Source organism: Corvus cornix, chromosome 3 (genome assembly GCF_000738735.6).
Source record: "Corvus cornix cornix isolate S_Up_H32 chromosome 3, ASM73873v5, whole genome shotgun sequence".
NCBI classification, from domain to species: Eukaryota; Metazoa; Chordata; class Aves; order Passeriformes; family Corvidae; genus Corvus; species Corvus cornix.
In genome coordinates, this window is record NC_047056.1 from 99,919,149 (window position 1) to 99,938,808 (window position 19,660).

General features: G+C 44.2%; 1 long non-coding RNA gene across 1 annotated transcript; it reads left to right on the forward strand.

The window, feature by feature from the left end:
* The first annotated feature begins 848 nt into the window (after nucleotides 1-848).
* On the forward strand, nucleotides 849-10,774 carry LOC109143737. The gene is made up of 3 exons (XR_002044076.3): nucleotides 849-1,168; nucleotides 1,807-1,967; nucleotides 8,737-10,774. It is a non-coding gene; the product is annotated as an uncharacterized LOC109143737 (long non-coding RNA).
* The last annotated feature ends 8,886 nt before the right edge of the window (nucleotides 10,775-19,660 follow it).

Consider the following 19,660-nt stretch of genomic DNA (forward strand, 5'->3'; position numbering starts at 1 on the left):
TTACATTAGATACAATTAACCTGTTGTCAGCCCATTACATGAGGCTGCTAATAAAAAAAAGGGAAAAGAAGGAAAACAAATTTACAATGCTATTTCCTTATTGCATGGGCAAATGCCCTGTATAAGGCACAGAACTTTCCAAGAGCAAAGTCCAGGACTGCGAGGAATATGGCAGATAGGGGTTGGTGCAGTAGATGATGAACTTGTGCGTTAACGATGCCATCATACTGACTCACATAATCTTTCTAGGGAGTTAAATATACGTAGAATTGGGTTTTTTAATGATGAATGCTTTTGGGTTGCAGCTGAGCTACACATCAGGGCTGTGCAGGGGTTGCAGGTGAGTGTTGGGGCCAGCTGCTGGACTTCCCCACAGGGCCCTGCCATAAGCAAACCCTGCAGCCCTGGGGGCTCCCCCAGTGGTGACTCGCGGGGTACTTCTGCCTTCCCAGCCAAGGGGAGGTGGCTTCCAGTTTGAATTCGGGTGTACATGTGGCACTGTGTCCTACCCCAGCTCTGCAAAAGCCTTCATCCTCACCATCACCCTGCACCACAGGGGCCTCTGGCTTGGGGGCAGAGCTCACATCTCAAGGACAAGGTGATCCCTTCCAGGCTGCCTCTGAGGGACTGTGGCTCCTGGCCCTGAGCATGCCAGTGTGTGGACACCTGCCTGCCAGTACCTAGGCTGGGGCCCCGGCCCTAGTTAATGTACCAGCACTGAGACAGCATTTCTAGAGCCTTGGGGCAAAAGCTGTGGCTGCTGTGTAAGGATATTCATCTGAGTAGTTCACTTAGTACAGGGGCTGTGGGGCAAACCAGCCTTATGCTGCCTGTCTGCAGGGGCAGCCCTGCTTTCACTGCAGAGTGCCAGAGCTTGGTGCCTGGGTTTCTCACCTTGGGGGTTACTAGCTCAGCTGCAGAAAACCTGAGGACAATTAATTCCCTTCCCTTCCCTTCTTATTTGTTTATTTGTTTTTCATGAGTCACTGCATAAATAACTGTCCATGTTAAATGCTCAGGTGAGAAGGTTTTGGTGTGGGACCTACCAGTACTGTGTTGCTGGTACTCAGTGCCAGCATTCCACTAGGAAGCCTGTCATCACAAGCTGCAGATCAACCTGCAGGGAGCCTTTGAATACCACCAGCAGTACATACATTTGATTCCTCAGGTAAATACAAATTGAAAAGGTAATTTAATCAGCATTTAAGTTAGCAATGTAATAGGACGTGGTCTCTGCTCAAATTTGTTTGTTCTAGTCCAGCTTCTGTCCAATGCCGACCGAGACTCTGAGGGCTCTGCTGTGCTGCTCCCAGTCCCATCTTTGTCTTCGTGTCTTGCTTTTCAGGAGGCTGTGCTGCAATCATATGGCTCTGCTTCATGAGCCTTGCATGCTCCTGTTCATCTCAGGCTGCTGTAGTAAATCAGGAGGAACCTCACTGGCATCCATGATATCAAGCATAAAAGCAGTAAGAGCCACATCCAGAGTAGCAGGGTGATTCACTGCCTTACTATTTGCAGGCTAGGCTTGCATGGCTGTCGTGGATGCAAAGGGAAGGGAATTGCCACAGCTTGGCATTACTCTTCCCCTGCATGCCTCTAGTGCCATCCTTTCATCTGTCTTAATGAGGAGATTTAATGTGTCAGTGGGAAGGAGATGGGCTTACAGGAGTCACTCTGAATTCCTAGTACCTTGTACTTCCATGGCTGTGGATGGTGCACATCAGTTGGTAAAATGACACAGGATCTCTCCATCTACCCCCAAAAAATTTGGGTGTTGTACGGACCCTTCCTGTACTGGCTCTGCAGGTGGACCTGGGGAGAGGCGAGAGGCAGAGAGCGCTGTGGCTGCACGGGAAAACCACACCAGAGTTACGGATGGATCCCGGCATCGGGACCAGCTCCAGCCCCAAGCTCCAGGGCTGCGGGACGTGCGAGGCTGTGGCAGGAGGACCAGCAGGAGAGGATGGGTGAGCGCCGGGCTTCCACCTCTGCCTTCCTCCCTGACCTCTTCCTCTTTGTTTTCTTCCTGTTGCTCAGAGCAAGCTGCTGAATCAGAGCAGCAGGAGCAGGAAATTCTCTGTTTGGAGGGTGAGATCAGAGTATTGTTCCTGCTAAGCAAAAGCATTTTATTTTGCTTTGCTGGCGATTTCAGCGCGACCAGGAGGCTGGGCAGCGTGCTCGGTGGCCACCCTGCTCACAGGCTGCTTGTTTCCCTCACACCATCATGATAGCACAGATTGCAAATACAATTACACTGGTTTCACAAATGAAGTATTGCGTGTACTGTAATGAAGTGTGAGTTGGATCAGTAAGAACAAGTCATAAGACTTTTTCCACGCCCATTTTCACAATGAGTAATTGTAATTATTCCATGCCATCCTGAAGACTCTGAATTTTAATTATATTGTAAATTGTTGTGAAATGCTTAATTTAACACAAGAGAAAACACAAGGGGGGGAAAAAAGAAGCAGCTTTTCATCTAGGGATGTTACAATGGTTAACAGGATGCTCTTCGAGGTTTTATTAGCTGAGAAAGTGGGACTTTATATTGATGGATAAAGGTTTGAATTTAATTGTTTTTGGCTCTGAAGGCTTACAAAGAGATACTGTCATTGGGCTGCAAATGATATTTCTCTTACAATGCAGAGGATGCCTTTTCTCTGTCTAAAAGAAAAGCACAATTCTATTGCCTTTCTTCATAAATGGTCCTTTCAGTTAGAGAGTTTGCATGGTGAAGCCCACAAAAGAGAGAGCAAAATCTGTTTCTCTGAGAGCCTCTCTCATAGAGGAAAATCAGGATTTTCTTTCAAAACTTTTAGTGCTGAAAGCAAAAAGAAATTCTTAACAATTTATGGCAACACTGCTTTGGCAGTACTCATTTTGACCAACAGTACATTGGTTTGAAATTATACTCTTTTCCCAGATGCAGATTAATGTCTCTGTTCCCATGGGTCATGGCACCAGACCCAAAGCCCTCACAGTCCACAGTGCCCACACATTAATTTATATTCTTAAATCATAGCTAAAGTCATCATCCTGTTTTTCCCTCTCCAAAAGTATTTAGATGAGATACCCACAATTTTCATAGCTGAAATCAAGACATGTGCATCTTGCCTTATATGAATATGCTGAAGAGGAACCTGAAGAGCTTCTATTTTAATAGGGAAAAGATTTAGAGTTGGGTTTCTTTCTCCCCTCTCAATTGGTTTTGTGCCTTGAGTAACAAAGCTATTCATAGTTTTGCAGGTTACTGGACTTCCTCCACCCAAAAAGCATCTTATGCTTTCCCCAGCTTCTCCTTCTGCTCAGAGAGCTGGGCAAGCCATGGTAGCACTGGAGTCGGGGGAACGTGGAAAGCTGCTGAGCTCTCCCAGACCCTCGGAATGCAGCACATCAAAGGATCAGGTCCAGGTCTCCTGACTCATGCTCTTCTTCCATGATCCTTGCACTGAGGCAGATCTTGTTGTTTGCTCACAAAAATGCAGCCTTGTTATTATTTCAGTGTTGTAAGGGGAGGAATGAGCACACTTTGAGTTCCTGCTTTTTCCAAAGGCTATTTCTCAGTTCAGAAAAAAAGGACAGGTTTTTTTCCCCCAGTGTGAAACCCTGCAGCATCTTCTGCTGGTGCACAAACTGGCAGAAGCCCTCTTGGGTGAAGAGACTAATGGTGATCTCCTCAAAGCATGGAAACCCCTGGGATTGCTCACTCTACCCCATGGGTGCTCTGCTTGAACTCCCAAGGTCTCACTGCACCTTTTGCAGAGGTGAGGGATGAGCTGATACAGGGAGGAAGGAGCTTTGCATTACTGAGGAGCAGTTGGTGGAGCTGGAGCTTGTTTGGTGGGGTCCACTTGCAGATGGCTGGAGCTGCTCAAGCTTTGGCCTCTTTCACTCTTCCATGGAGGTGAAGAGCAGGAGCTCATCTTGGGCGAAATCTTCCTGGGCATGAGAAGAAAAGGATTAACTAATGGACAGGGTAATTAAACAGTGGGTGATTGCCATCTTCATTTCCTGTACCCTGCCCTGGGAGGGTAATAACAGGTTAGGCCATATCAAAATATTCTTGAATACCTTTAGTGACATGACAACAAAAGTTAACTGCAAAAATTTCTAGGAATTCATGGAGTCAGCAATGTGTCTTGGCACTTGACAGTTCTGGTTTTACTCTAGTGAGGCAGCTCCTTGGAAGTGCTCACGAGCAGTGGTTTGGTAGCAGATAGGTGCCATACCATCTTTCCATTTGCTTCCAGGAAGACTGCGAAGTCTTTCTGTCCTTCTCCAGTAGCAATGTCCTTCTCCAGTAGCAATCACCCACTGTTTAATTACATGAATGATCCCACTCACACAATGTTTCTTTCTGTAAAGAAGCATTTGGAAAGAGGAGTATGGGGTAAACAGAGTTTTTCATGGGCAAGGCAGAACAGGTAAAAATAGGATTGTCATCTCCATCAACCCTTTAGTGATAAAATAGGGCTGTGAATAGCATAACTTGTCAGTGAGACAGCTATTAGCCACAGAGTGCTGTAGATTGTGCTTCTCAAGGGCTGAATTTGTTATGGAAATTGGAATTCATTCCCTAAAGAAATCACATCCCAGAGCAATCCCATTATAAATGCATGGCCAGCAGGTGGAAGACAGCAGGCCTTGGCCATGGTAAACACAGTGAGTGTGGTCACTTTAGCTGTTTGCTTGTCCTTCTTCCTCCTGTGCCATTTCCCATCACTGCAATGCTGAGGCAGATCTGCGTTGCTGTCATGCCCACAGGCCAGTGATCCTCACAGCCAGGCACTGCACAACAAAATAAAGGAGCAGCTCTCCTATGGCTATGGGGCTAACAGTTTGGTGTTTTCTACTCCACTGCTTCATCCTTTGATCATATTATCCCAGCTCAGCAAGCAACACAAACCCAATTTTTAATTCAGGAAAATGGCCAAGACATTTTTCTTCTTCTGGGTAAAATAAACACAAATGCTGGCTGTAGGTTGTCACCGACTCCTACTCATTTTCATCCTGCTGCATTGGGAATTAGAGCACAGTTTAATAATACATAAGGACAGGAATGATGCATTGAGGGCTTAAAACTGATTTTAGTCCTCATAGCTTACTTTACCACAGAATAGTGCAGCATTGGGATGCTGTGTGTTTATTGCTACATGGGTAGCAGCATGGGTTACAGTAAAGGAAGTGCCTCTTTTGGACTGAAAATGGATGAGTTTATAATTTAATTGGGGTGTTTATGATGTGCAAGTGCCGTGCAAGTACCATGCAAGTACATGTCACACACATGTCAGAAAAGCAATGTGCCCAAACCGCAAGGTGTGTGACCCTGCTGCCTTTCTGACCCCTCCAGCCCAACTCAGTGCCACTGTTGCACCCTCAGCTTCTCTGGCTCTGATGGCAGCAACCAAAATAAAGGTGGATCCTGATTTTTTTCCAGGGGGATGCGACCCTGCACTTTACACTTGCTGCCAAGTGGCCGCTCTATTTGCTTGAATCCAAGGAGAACTCATAAAGAAGCAAGCACAGTAAATGATTGCCTCTGTTAAGATGTCCAAAACTGATTTCTTGCACTGACCACAGCTTAATGAATAATGTTCCCAGCAAAGTTTAAAGGTACAGGGTGGGAAAATGTTGTTGCTACAGATGTCCTCAATGATGCTAAATCCTCCTTTTCATCGTGCTCCAGTGTTTTTGCATGGACGCTCTGTACTGCACATGTCCTCACAGCTTTGACCAGTGCTCACAGATAATTTTCTGCTGCTGCTAAGGGAGCTCATATTGTGTTCATGCTGAAAGCTGCATCAACAAGATCGCTGCAGGAGCAGGTCTGAAAAGATGCTGCAGAGCTGGAAATAGCTGGGAGGAGAAGCTGGCTGTACAAGCTGGCCACTGCTGCTGACTGCTGCTCTGAGCAGCTGGAAATCAAGGCAGGTTTTGACCAAGGGTGGGCTAAAGCACTCGGGGCCCTTGTGCTTGGGTTTGGGCCAGTCCAGCTGTGATTCCAGGTGCTTTATCTCACAGAAGAGTCACCTGCCAGAAGTGGTCAGGTGACTGGCTTGTTTTTCTTTTCTGGGAAGCTCCAAGTTGTGATGGTCTTGAGGAGCACAGGCAGCAGTAAAACTGCTGTGTGTCCCTGCCTCCCTCTTGGTGTCTCCCCTTCCCTGCATCCCAGTCTGAATGGGTCCCTGGGATGGTGAGTGGAACAAACAGGAGAAGCTATCTGTGAAAAATCTATTAAAATAATGTTCTTGATAGTGCATTTGCATGTGTAATGGCTGAGGTGCTTTCCCTGGATTATGCCATTGCCAGTTTGGGAATGGCCATAAGGCATATCTGCTCGAAGCTATAGTGAGCAATACTGGGAAGTGCTGGGTGGAGCAGGGAGGGGACAGCTATTATGTGCACATGGTCATTACACATGTAAACACAATATTAAAAACCAGAGCTGGTTGAATACTTCCAAGCATTTCTCTGGCTACCTACTGGAACTAAAGGCAGACATGGGTTTGGCTGGAATCCCTGCCTTTTTGTTCATCATTCCGGTGACCATTTCCGTGTGATAGAAAAATGCCTGCAGAAAATGGATAATAAACTCATGTGTGTCAGTATTTAAATGAGAAAGTTTTGTTCTGTATGGGGTGGGACACTGTCCAACACAGCAGTGGCAGAACAGGATTTCTGAAACCTCCTGACAAGGATTTGCATCCCTCCCTCAAGGAGCAGCGGCTGTTGAGATGCAGTAAGTGAACACAAATCATGCTGGAGAGCACTCAACAAATAGAGCTCCTGGGGGATTGATTCACACCAGGGGAAGAGTGAACATCAGCACGGTCATGCCAAAGGAAAGCAGTGCCCTGTATTTTCACCCATTGTCGTAAGAAGCTCTTCCTCGCAGAGATGACATGGAAAAAGTGGGAGCATTTGGACTGAGAATTAGCAAACTGGGACAGAATGTGAAAGAAAATCTAAACCCAGAGACCCTCAGGCTGAAAGACTGAAATTGATCCTGAATATTCAGAAGAGGTGACGAGCCAGTAAAATTATTTGAAGGCTTGGAAAAAGTCCTTACTCATGAACACTGCAGTCTGTTTAGTTTATGATAAAAAGAGCCTGAGAGGTGATGTGATCAGGGTGCAAAGATACTTTCCTAGAGAGAAAGCAGTGCATACTAAAAAGGCTCTGTAAGCAATACTGCCTCCTTGTTTCCTTATATTTTCCCATCTGTCTGTCAAATAATATAGCAGAAAAAAAGAGAAGACAGAGGTGGGACAAACTTTCATAAAGTCAACTTCAATGTCTGACATGCAATTCCTGCCACCATATTTTGCACATAAGTTGCTATATACCAAGTAGGTGCCCCTCAAGGGTAAAAAGGGAGTTCCATTTTCACCATCCAAAATTTGGAACCAGGTGAGTCTCCTTGAAACGCTCACATCCTCTCTTGCCTTCCATGTAGGGAGGGTCTGGAACAAATGTGATGTTCTCTCAGGGTTTGGAGGTAATGGAAGGGTCCTGGCACATGCCAGATCTCCTCCAGGACTCCAGCAGGCAAACCAAACCTGTGCTACTTGCAATGCTGGTGGGAAGTGCACTCTGGAGTGGTTAATGGGGTCATTCTCAGACTTCTGGAAACCTTGAGTGGTTTTTAAAAGTAATAATCTGTTCCAGGAACTAACTTGCTTTGAAGGAAATTAGAGAGGTAGAAAGAAAAAGCAATACAACCTCCAGCTGTCAACCTCTGTTCCTTGTCTCTTCCTGAGGGATTAAGCTGTTAAAACCTAATGTAAAACAAATATTTTTCAGGCAAGTGATGGAAAGATAAATGTTGCAGTACTAGGTTTAGTTTAGCAAGCTGCAGCTTTCCCTGAGAGCTCAGCGAAGCTGCTTAGGGCAGTGAGACCATTGTTGCACTCCCGTAGTCCATTTCGGATGGCTCCACAGTTTTGCTCCAGCAGCTATCAGCTCTACAACCCAGTGATGGCAAAGGAGGCGAGAAGGGTCTCCCCATGAGGGTTTCAGAGGACTTTTAATAGTTACATCTTATCCTGGCGACCCCCAGAGGTAGAGAGACCTCCTGATCTGGGTGCAGGGGGGTTTTCTCAGGGGCTATGGGGCGGTACATGGACGGGTTGGGGTACAGGAACCAATAGGGAGGGCCCGAGGGAGTGGCCAGGGCTAGGGGCAGGGGAAAGTGGGGGGGAAATACGGGATCAGAAAATCAGTGGGTAAACAGATCACCACAGATAAAAACTTGCTTGTCTTTTTGCTAGAATTGACAAAACCAAAACCAAACCTAACCGCTCCACACTTTCACACTGATAAAAGAGAAGTAACTTAGTTCTGGCATGAGATATAACCTACAAGGTGTTTCTGTTACTAGAAACAGGCATCCACACTGGGAATAGATGGTACCGATTGATAAAGCAAATAGCAGGTCAGCCAGGATGGCACCGCAGAGGGAGGATGGTTTCTATGGCGATGGAGAACAGCCATGATGGGAGGTATCGTGTGTAGGCGGCAGCGAACAGCAGCCTCGCTCCCAGCAAAAGTGGTTAGTTGCTTTGGAGACAGGTGCGTGCTCAGAAAAAAGCACCTCCAAGGGAATAGGACAGAGACAAAAAGGACTGCAGGATAGCAGCCATGCCACGGGCTAGTCAGGAGGTGAACAAATGAGGCGGCATCAAATGTGATGCATTTTGGTCATTACAAATTCTCTTTTGTTCTTAAACCCCACAGCCATGAGCACACAGTTTGGAAACAGCACACGTCTGGAGGCACAGCATCCAGGTGACAGTGGAGAGAGCAGTGAAGAAGCCTACAAATTAAACAGTAAATAAAAGCACAACTGGTGGGAGGAATAAAAATGACATTTCAGAATGAATGTGCGTCCCTCACTGAAATCACCACTGCAGCGGTGATCAGCACATGAGCTGATCAAGACTCCAGGAACTGCTTCTTGGTCTCCCACACCAACAGGAGAGGCCCACAGGAAGATACCAGCAGGGAGGTAGTTGGTGGGATGGTCTGTCTCCTCTTCCATACAGTCCCAGGCCAGGAAAACACACAATTGATTATTCAACCTAGAGTTTTCCCCTCTATCCAAAGAGAGTAACTTCACATGGTGGAAAGCATTAAAGGTGAATACAGTGACATAGCTCATAAAGTGGAGGAGTCTTGCTTGGTGAACAACACAAATACAGTTGATGTTTGGAGACATGGTGGAACCATCTCTATTCAAGAGGATGCTCTAATTTTCCCCCAACCTGTCAAAATCTGAAGAGACCCTGCCTTGTCTTTGTTCCTGGCTAGGTTGAGGCTAAATAAGGGACTTTGCCAGGTCCAGACCTATGAGACACACCTGAACTGCTGTGTATGGAGACTCATGTTTATGGATCCTCTTACCAACGTCTGTATGGCCCTTGTGACAGCTTCAGGTGTTAGGGAGGTGAAAGTGGTTAATCCTCATGGCACTCACTTGAGGTGTCAGCTCTTGAAGTTTGCAGAGGCACAGACATGGACAGGAGTGAGGAAGGAGGACACCTCTGTGCTGGCACTGCCTGGCTGGCCATAGGTGCTGGGACTCCCATCGGGCTGGGTGAGGGATGGAGCTGGGGGTGCTCCCTGCCAGTGTGGGACAGGGTGGAGGACAACCTGAAGGCACCCAAGTGGAGCAGGAAGACCAGATCCTGAGCTGCCGCCATGCTCCTCAGGGATGCAGGAAAGGAGTGTGGGAGCTGTTTGCTGCCCATTCCCAGGCTGTGAAGTACTGGCATCCATCAGCAGTGACAGTGCCAACACTAATCCAGAGCATCCCCAACTTCACATTGGTATTGTGCTGCACTCCATCACTATTAGCACCACTGCGTTAGGGATAGATGAGTAACCTCAGGTCCTGCTCCCAACACACAGGCCCGAACAGCAAGATCAAAGCTAAAGGATTACTATCTACCATAATGGGGTGAAAGGAACTTCTCCATCCATACTGGAACATGGGATGCTGATCATATTTCTACACTAGCCCACTAGTAGCAGGGCTTTAAGAAGCTGAAAATGGCTTTAAAAAGTAATTATATTTTGAGAACTACATCTACAAAGTTTATTGTGCTCATGAGAATATAATTCATATCCTTCCATATATTGACCAATATAATGTATTTTGCAGAGAAAGTTGATAATATTTTACTGGAAAAGCGGTTGTTTAATAGAAAAATGAAGATTTATATAGATTCTTGATTTAACCTTCTAATTTAAACTTCGTAAATTTTTGGACCCATTCCTTGTATATGCAAAGTTAAACTTTTTTTTTTGCCCCCAGAATCATACCCTTTTGCTGCTCAACACCATTCTTATTGAAAAGGATTTACCAACTGTGCAATAGTGAGACTGAAATGGTGTGTTTACCCCCTCCCAGAGCTGCCCTGCAAAATAGATGGATTTCAATGTGCCAGAGTGTCCTCCCTGGCAGGTCCTTGTCCTGAAGAATAACAAGAAATAAAATCTTTGAGAATGAAGATAAATCCTAAATCTGTCTCCTTTCCCATTATGTCAGCCGCATTCACTTCATTTTGGAGCCATTTTCTCAGCAAAATTCCTCCCAGATGTGTTGTTGAAGATAGTGTATCTCTGTAAAGCTGCTAACACTTGTTTTTCTCCTTCAGGTACACAGGGATGGAAAAGGATTTTTAAAGTAGCTAGGCCCTCTGTTTTGACCATTTTCCTCAAAGTTTTTTAAGTAGCTATTGCAAATGAGTCCTTTCTACAGCAAATTCTCTCAGGGAACTGAAATGTAATCACCTGAGTCTGATACAATCCAGGTGAATTTGTTACAGCACTTACAGGGCAACTTCTTTCCCAAACCCAACAAGAAGCTTCCTTGGAAAATTAATGTCAAATAATATTACTCATGCTCCTAAAAAGTTTTCAAGAGGAAATTAAAGATAAATTCAGCTTTATGAACAGTCATGGCTATTAGTCACCACTGTTTGTGAGTGAGAGTGACTATGTTTTTGCTTTATTTTGTGTTTTGTGTTCACAACCCCTTTCCATTCTCCCTTACAGAAGAGCATGGATTTTTTAACTGAGAATGTGTCTTCAATGTTTCTGAAACTCAAGACTGAAGTTTTCTTAAACTTCAGTTTAAAACAGAATTTAATGCTGTACAAACCTGCTTAACTCTCATTCTAACTGACTTAAGCCGTTCTGATTGTCGTGAGCTACAGGACATGGTCTGCAGGTGAAATAATGAGATCAGCCCTGGCTACATGGAATATAAATCCAGAGTAGGCCTTTTCTGGGGGTAGCACAGCAGTAGTAGCAAATACTTACACCAAAGGAATTCGTGATAAGAAGCAAACACCTAGTTTCAGGGTTTTACCCAAAGGAAGATACTTGTCATTGGACTGGAATGGGATTAATTAAAGGCTATTTAAAAACTCATTTTCTTGGAGATTTATGGAAATTATTACCCATCAGAGCAAAATGTGCTCCATGAGCACCATAAACACATGCTTGTAGTCAACAGGAGACCATGAACTACTTGTGGAAGAGTGCAAACACTTGAGACAGCTCCATGGCAGCAAAAGCCTCCCCCTGGGAAAAAGAGGAGAGATCCTCCCAGATGAACTCTCCTGCTCACTTCGGACGCTTCCTTGAAAACCTCCCAGCCACATGCTGATGTCCATGCATCCTCCTCTGTTCTTGACATTTAACAGGGTCACAGAGTGAAGTGATTGATAGAAAGCTCCTTGTTCTGGCCCAGTAACAAGTGTATACTGGTTTACAGCATTTTTCCATGTAGCTACGCTGAAGTCTTCTAGAAAATGCATGTGCAGGCAGCTCATTCTACAAATCCTCTGGCAACTGTTTGCACCATGGATGGTCGGCTGAATTTAAATGTATAAGGCATATACATTGAGGAATTATATATTCAAATGGAGAAAACTTTCTAGAAATATTATTATTCACCCCCTGCTATCAAGAGATCATAGCAATCCAACAAGATCTGACTGCTTTGAATTATTATTCATGTACCATAGAATATGTATTTTTTAAGTAGCATTGTAAATTAATGTTAGCAAAACGTAATTTGTAATTTAAATGTAAATCAGAATTGACTAAGAATATAATTAAGCTCCGAATGCCTAGGTAGTATCTGCAGACTATTTTGTGGCAGGTTTTTTACTACCATTTTAAAGCACATTACTTGCCCTGAATACCTCAATGCATATTATCTGTACACGTGTGCTATAAAAATGTAAATAATAATAAGAGAGTAGGTTATGCACTAAAATTCTAGACTGATACATTTCTGTGAAACTGAAAACTGCTTTGTGCAGAGTTTTATGGGATTCTTTACCGGTTCATGGAGGTTGACTCAACCAGGGGGATGTTAGGAAGAAACAGTCCCCCCATAACTGGTGCTTCTGCTGCTTGAATTTAGTATTTTAATAGAAGTAAAAACCACGATGTCTTCTATTTTATCAAACACAGTCATGTAGCTCTAAGTAGTACATACATATATATTAATATTTGCTTCAGTGCAAGTCAGTCGTAAGTATATATAGAATATATCTATCTTACTGAAATAACCATGTGGTTGCATAAACATTTTGGTACTGGCCAAGATGGTGTGCAGAGTTGTCACTGCTTGTCTGGCCCACTACCCCCTCAGCACAGGTATTTCCCCACCAATGCAACCACCTCTGGGCTGTGCTGTAATGTGGGACCACAGGTATTAGTGAAATTATCTCAGTTGAAAAAGAGACACAAACCTATGTAGCTACACCAGCAGAGACAACTACCTGTGAGGTTGAAATGTAATTCAGATTTTAAAGTAATAAAAATATTTTCTTACAGAAACAGGGGCTTTGTAGCAGTAAGTAATTGCCAAGGCTTTGTGCTTGAGAAATTTAGGGCATTATCTTTAAAACAAAGATGAAGGACTGATCAAAATGAAATAAATCACTTGAAAAAGGCCAGGACATATCTAATTTTTTTAAAACAGATGAGACTATTTAAAAATGCCTCTCTGTATCTCCGTACTTGGGGCAGCTATCAAATTGCTGCCATTCTCTTCCAGAAGGCAAGGGGACCTCTTTGTTTCCTATCAGCACCTCTGTAGCCTGCCAGCACAAGTACCCAGTAACTGGTGTTCCTGAGGGTTCCCAATATTGAATCCCAGCTGTGCATCCCCACACTGCCTTGGCCATCGCTCCTGAAGGGTCTGGATCCCCGAGAGGCAATGGCTGTTGGGCTGCTTGCTCCTGAATATCAAATCCATAGATCTCTTCTTGTTCTTAATGGCCAGCTATACAGATTTTGAAAGGAGAAGAGCACAAAGATGAAAGGGCGCACAGGAAGGACAGACAAAGGCTTTGAGGACCAAGTATAGACTGCATGTGGTGGGTTAATCCCAGATGGATGCCAGCTGCCCACCAAAGCTGCTTTATCACTGCCCTCCTCAGCTGGACAGGGGGGCAAAAAGAGAACAAAAGGCTCATGATTTGAGATAAGGGCAGGGAGAAAACACTTGCTAACAACTGCCACGGGCAAAAGAGACTCCACTTGGGGAAATTTGTTTAATTTATTATTAATCAAATCAGAGTAGAGTAACAAGAAGTAAAACCAAATCCTAAAAAACCTTCCCCTCCACCCCTCCCTTCTTTCTTTCAACTTTACTCCCTAATTCCCTCCCCTCCTCCCCCCAGGGCTGCAGGGGGATGGGGAATGGGGGCTACAGTTAGTTCATCACACCTGTCTCTGCTGCTCCTTATTTCTCAGGGGGAGGACTCCTCAGTCTTCCCCTGCTCCAGCATGGGGTCCAACCCTCTTTGACAGGCAGAAGTGAAATTATTACTGACAGCTAAAATTAAGATTTTAATAATTACCTGAGCTCTTCTTTGCATAGACTCAGCAGGAGAACATCCTACGATGAGCAGTGTGTCAGCCACTTATCTTGAAGTAAATGAAAGCTGAGGCTTTGCAGCATTGGAAAGATGTTCAGCAACTTTCAATGTTAGGCTCAAGAGTGTTTTCTTAGTATGAAAAGTTCAGTGGGAAGTTCACTTTGTATGAGGTGAGGACAGACAAATAGTATTCAGAGTGTAAATTATGTTTAACATTGCTGAAATGGAAGAGGGGGCGAAAACAGAAAGGGAACAAAATATTATAGAAGATTAAGAGGTGAATTAAGATGATGGCTTCTCTTCCCACACGTAGGTACTGATTTCACACCCTTTCCGAGTTTATATTTGACTTCTCACAGAGCCTTTCAGCATTGCTTTCATTTGTCTGTTCAGTAAAGAAATAGTCCAACATTTGCACATGGATGAACCCTGAGTATGGCTCTTGTGTTCTGTAAGGGTTGTCCAAGCACAACTTTGACCATCTGATCCTTGATATAAAGAAATCAGATCCTGTTCCAAGGGAAATGCCATCTGCTTTGAAAATTACAAAACAATTAGTTTGGTTAGGAAATTCTGATGTTGCAGGGGTGACCAAAGGTTGAGTGGGGATGTACAGCCAAGGGACACTGGAGAGATGGTCTCCCATGTTGACGACCATTTCTTCTTCCTCGAGGAAGGGTTGTGAGATGTCTCTAGAGCAAGACCCCGCTTACCTTTTCTCCTCTGGAGTGAGATATGCTGGCTGAAAAGCCATCTAAGGTTGTCTGTGATTTGACCTGGTGATTTGGGGTTATGAGCCTCAAACTTTAGTTTCTGCAGTTGCTTCAAGAAAACCTTGTTTGGACTGACGTGGGATTTCCTAAAGATGCTCCCTAAACTCTGTGATTTTGCAGGATTAGTGTCTCACAGAAAGCTGGGTTAGTTGCAGTGTGTGTGTGTGTACATTTGTGTGTATATGTGTGTGTGTGTGTCTACTCCATGATGCTGCCCAAAGCAGTAAAGCAAGTTACCCATCACCTTCCCTAGATGATCTAGAAACCTCCATGGTCAGAGACTCCCCCTCATAGATGCCTGTCCCAGTTCTGTGCTACCCTCCTGGAAAAAGAGGTTTCCTTCTGTCCAGTCCAAACCTCCCCAATAGTCTAACAAGGGGACAGCTGCCATGGCATGAGGAAGGTTTAATGCCACTGGTCTCTCTGAGATGGATATCTGTTGCCTGGTGTATGCTCTGTTTCAGCCATCATTGAGGAGTTCTTAGACTTGCAGAATGGTTTGGGTTTGAAGGGACCTTAAAGATCATCCAGTTCCAATCCCCTTGCCATGGGCAGGGACACCTTCCACAAGACCAGGTTGCTCAGAGTCCCACCCAGTCTGGCCTTGAACACTTCCAGGGATGAGGCACCCACAACTTCTCTGGGGAACCTGTTGCAGTGCCTCACCATCCTCACAGTAAAGAATTTCTTCCTAATATCTAACCTAAATCTACCCTCTTTCAGTTTAAAGCCATTCCCCCTCGTCCTATCACTACATGCCCTTGTAAACAGTCCCTCTACAGTTTTCTGGAGCCTCCCTTTAGGTACTGGAAGATCACTCCAGAGCCTTCTCTTCCCCAGGCTGGACAACCCCAGCTCTTTGGCCTTTCTTCATAGGAGAGATTCTCTGGCCCTCAGAGCATCCTTATGGCCTCCTCTGGACTCGCTTCAACAGGTCAATGTCCCTCTTATGTTGGAGGCCCCAGAGCTGGATGCAGTATGCCAGGTGGGGTCTTACAAGAGTGGAGTAGAGGGGGAGAATCACCTCCCTTGACCTGTGGGTTGACCTTCCTCCAAGATAACCCATCTGTGGCCACTCGTCACCTCACCAGGTACAAGCTGTCTTCATCAAATCTGCTGGTTATTAATTGCTTTCCCGCAGGTTTCAACTCGTTGCAGCACATCTTGTAATTTCTAAAGGATTGTGACTTTGTAATCTTCCCTGCTCAGAAAAACTGGTGATTAGTTACATTTCTCTAGATAACTTAGAAATGTAGGTGGATGTTCATCCAAATAGCAGAGGGTGTTGAAGAAAGGGTAGCACACTAGAAGCCTGATTTTTGTTTTCAGTGGAAATTTTAAAGAAACCTACAGAGTACACAGTATCTAAATCTAGAAGTCACATATTTGAATGCATGAAATGTTATTGTTTATATGCAAGAGTGTTTATACGTAAATTTTAAATAATTCATCACCATAACAATCTCATCAGCTTATCTTAAAACCTTAGTTTAGGCCTACACACATTCAAATAGTTTGTCTTCCTGATGAAACTATCCTCCACACTTTGCTACACATAGTCCTCTACCAGCCATGACTTTTGAGCACTCAGCATCCTGCGGGGATTGGAAATGCTATTGCTGCTTTTCTGCACCTTCAAGAAACACAGTGACTGAGAGGCACTGGCCACACCACTGACTGTCAGGTAACTCACCACACATCCAGCTCAGAGGCTGAGGTCAGAAAAAAGTTGTCAAGCTTTCAGCTAACAGGGCAAGAGCAAGGAGAGGAGAGAACATGAGAGCACTTCAAATGCTTTTCCAACTAAAACCTCTTCTTTTCCATCTAAAACCTCTTCTTCTTTCCCTTGGCTTGTGCTTCATTATGTTGTTTTCCCCTTTTAAGTGTCACTGACTTGAGGAAGGTGGGGAAGAAGCAGAAAGAACACATTTTTTTCACTTCAGTGAAACATTTGACAAGAACTTTCCATCTCCATTCAAGACAATCACCATGGTGCAGGTCCTGCCATAGGGAAAAAGTGTAGGGGGGTACTCCTAAGGTTTCCTCATCCAGCAGACACTGTCAGAACAAAATACACTTTCAGTGTACCTCCTGAAACTCTTCTAGAGAAGAATCCAGCCCAGGAAGGGAGAGAGGCAGCATGCTGCAAGGCAGTTTATTATATCTGTGCTTTATCATAGTCACTTACTTATTTGCGCACCCTGACTCCTCTAGAGACAAACAGAAAGGATTCATCTTCACAAAAATACCTCAAGAGCCATAAAGGAGGAAGAGGGGAGTAGTTGGTATAAGTAAAAATGACACTCAGCAACACTCACATATCTTTTTCTCTGACTCCCAGGGAGTTAAACTGCAGACGCACTGAACTAGTTTGTAATTTAATTGTGTCTTGAGGATGAATGTCCTCTTGTGCACTTGCTTCTTCTCACAGAAAGTGAGCTATAGGCTGGGGATTGTGGGCATCTGCATATGTGGCACCTGTGGCTTGCAGTGCACCAGCAAATTGGAGTATTTCAACTTTGCTAACTGGTTTCACCTGTGAATATTTTTTTCACTGGGAAGGCAGCCTGTCTGAACCATCTAGTCTTTTCAAGTTTGGGCACCACCTGGTGCAGAAACAGAAGGAGAAGGAAAAAAGGCTGAAAGGATAGGAAAAGCTTATTAGTACACCGAGTTTTGCCAGAGAAAAACATCTTCATTCAAGAACAACATCTTCCTGCTCTTTATTATTGTGTGATCTTTCACAGCCTCATTTCTAATGAGGTAATGGTTTCTGCTTTTCAGTTTGTATGGGTTAGCAGATCCTCAGTGTGGGCAGGGATGTCCAGCCAAATCCAGCCTTGAACCTACTGTTTTGTTGAAATGTGTTCCAGTCAGACATACCAGGGATGAGAAGGTGGCACAGGGGAACTGTGTTATCTGTGAGATCTTCCCCATTTGGAGCCATTCTTCTGGCAAGGGGAAACTGCCCAGAGGGAAAATCAGCCACTGTACTGCTATATTGGTCATCTCTAGCTTAGCTTTTAAGTTCTAAAAGTATTCTTGATGCAGCAGAAGAACACAAACTGAGTTCTTCCACAAGCCAAGGAGAGGAATCAGAGAGGAGGAATCACAACTAATTAAAAAGTGCAATTTATTCAGGTGGTGCATGTAACAATTCCACTGAATGAATGGTTATCAGCAAAGCGTGAGTGATGGCAGAGATACCCCACAGCTCTCTGAAGGACACGGGCCCTATGGCCCTTGGTCTGCAGTGGGAGAGGAGTAATGTGGAAGGTCTTGGGATGATCTCAGTAAGAGTGGGCTGGTATCAGATTGGACACTGTATAACCAAGGTCAAAGACATCACAATGTGGGGGATAGAAAATCTTCAAGTTTTGTCTCTGCTAGAATGACATCAGATGCAAAATTTATAATAACTTGAGACAATTTGGATTTACTCTGCTTATAACAGTCTTAAATAAATTGCTAACAAATATTTAAAATACTATAGTATTATTCATAATCGTAAGTACTAATTCACAAATACTGAAAACAATATTTCACAATGATCACCAATGAGTTCACCTCTTTCATAAACCATGTGAAAGAAGACTGAGGGATTCCATGGAAAACAATGCACATTTTGGGTTGGAAACACTTTTTGGTCTGTTCTGCTTAATCTCTAAATGGTGTTAGAAAAATAGTGAAAGGCGAAATTATTGAAGGGGAAGAGAATTGCTGCATTCAGAGAGAAATTGTAGTGCTTAGGCTCAGTTTGCTTAATAGCCAGAAGGAAGAGAGGGAGAGTTAAATGGATTTCAAAATTATGCCAATCAGAGAGAAAGGAAATTGCATGTTGCCATCACTACTGCAGGAGCCAGGTGACTCTCAGACTGAAGCTACCAAACCCATTTTCTGCAAGTTTTATCCACAGTGGTGGTACTTTGTGAGCAAACCCCTTTGGTTGATGATAACTGCACTTTTTTTTTATCCCAAAGGTGCTGTGAGGATAAGTATACTGAAATTCAAAACCCTGCACTGAGTCCTGAGCCCCTCTGGGGTGTATCTCTATTTCATCCAGAGATTAGCACCTGTATGGCCACACAGAGAGCTGGATTAAGAAACTAATACAGCTGAAAGTTTAAACTAACAGATTTTGGCTGGAAGTTACTATTGTTTTAGCAGCTGTGGCCACAGTAGTTGTGAAGCCATAAAGCTAATGGAAATATTAAATTCCTAATTATACATTTTCTTAGAAGTTTGCATATGGATATCTGATAACTTCACAGCAAATCATTAGGGCCCTGCAAAAGGTATTTAAATGGAATATAACAATGAGATGGGGAAAGAACTGTGCTTAGAAATACACATTGCTCAGGCTCCCTGAGGATGTTCCTGGTTTCTTTTTCCTATCCAATTGCACAATATCAAATAGTCCCTAATCCTGCTGTGCATACAGTGTGCAATAATATACCTCCATAACAAGCATCATTTACAGTGCTTGACATCTTCAAATGTCTCTACAAACCTTAGCTAATTAATCTGCTTCCACACCCCTGTGGGCTAAGCATAATTATCCTGAAGAAGCTGAAACAGAGAGTTACTGCAGGCCACAGAGCACGAGGGGCAAAGGAGGGCTGGGAGCACTGCTGCTGGCACACTCTGACTCCATGCCTCTCCTCTTCATGCCCCTACATGCCACAGACACTCAAATATGTGTAAGACCGACAAAAAATAAGCAAAATACACAACATTGTTAAGGTTTCTATATAGCATTTATTTGGAATGACCTGCCATCAATTATAGTTTTGTCTCCTGGAAGCAAGGTGACCCTAAGGTCACATCCTGATAGAGTCACACACTGACATAAAGTCACATCCCACTGCTCAATACCATCATTAATACTGCACATGGGAATCAGGACATCAAGCCTCAAAGTTCAAACCAAACTTAAAATCCAGCAACCTGATTTGGCTTTGGTGCATGACTTTGCAATATTAG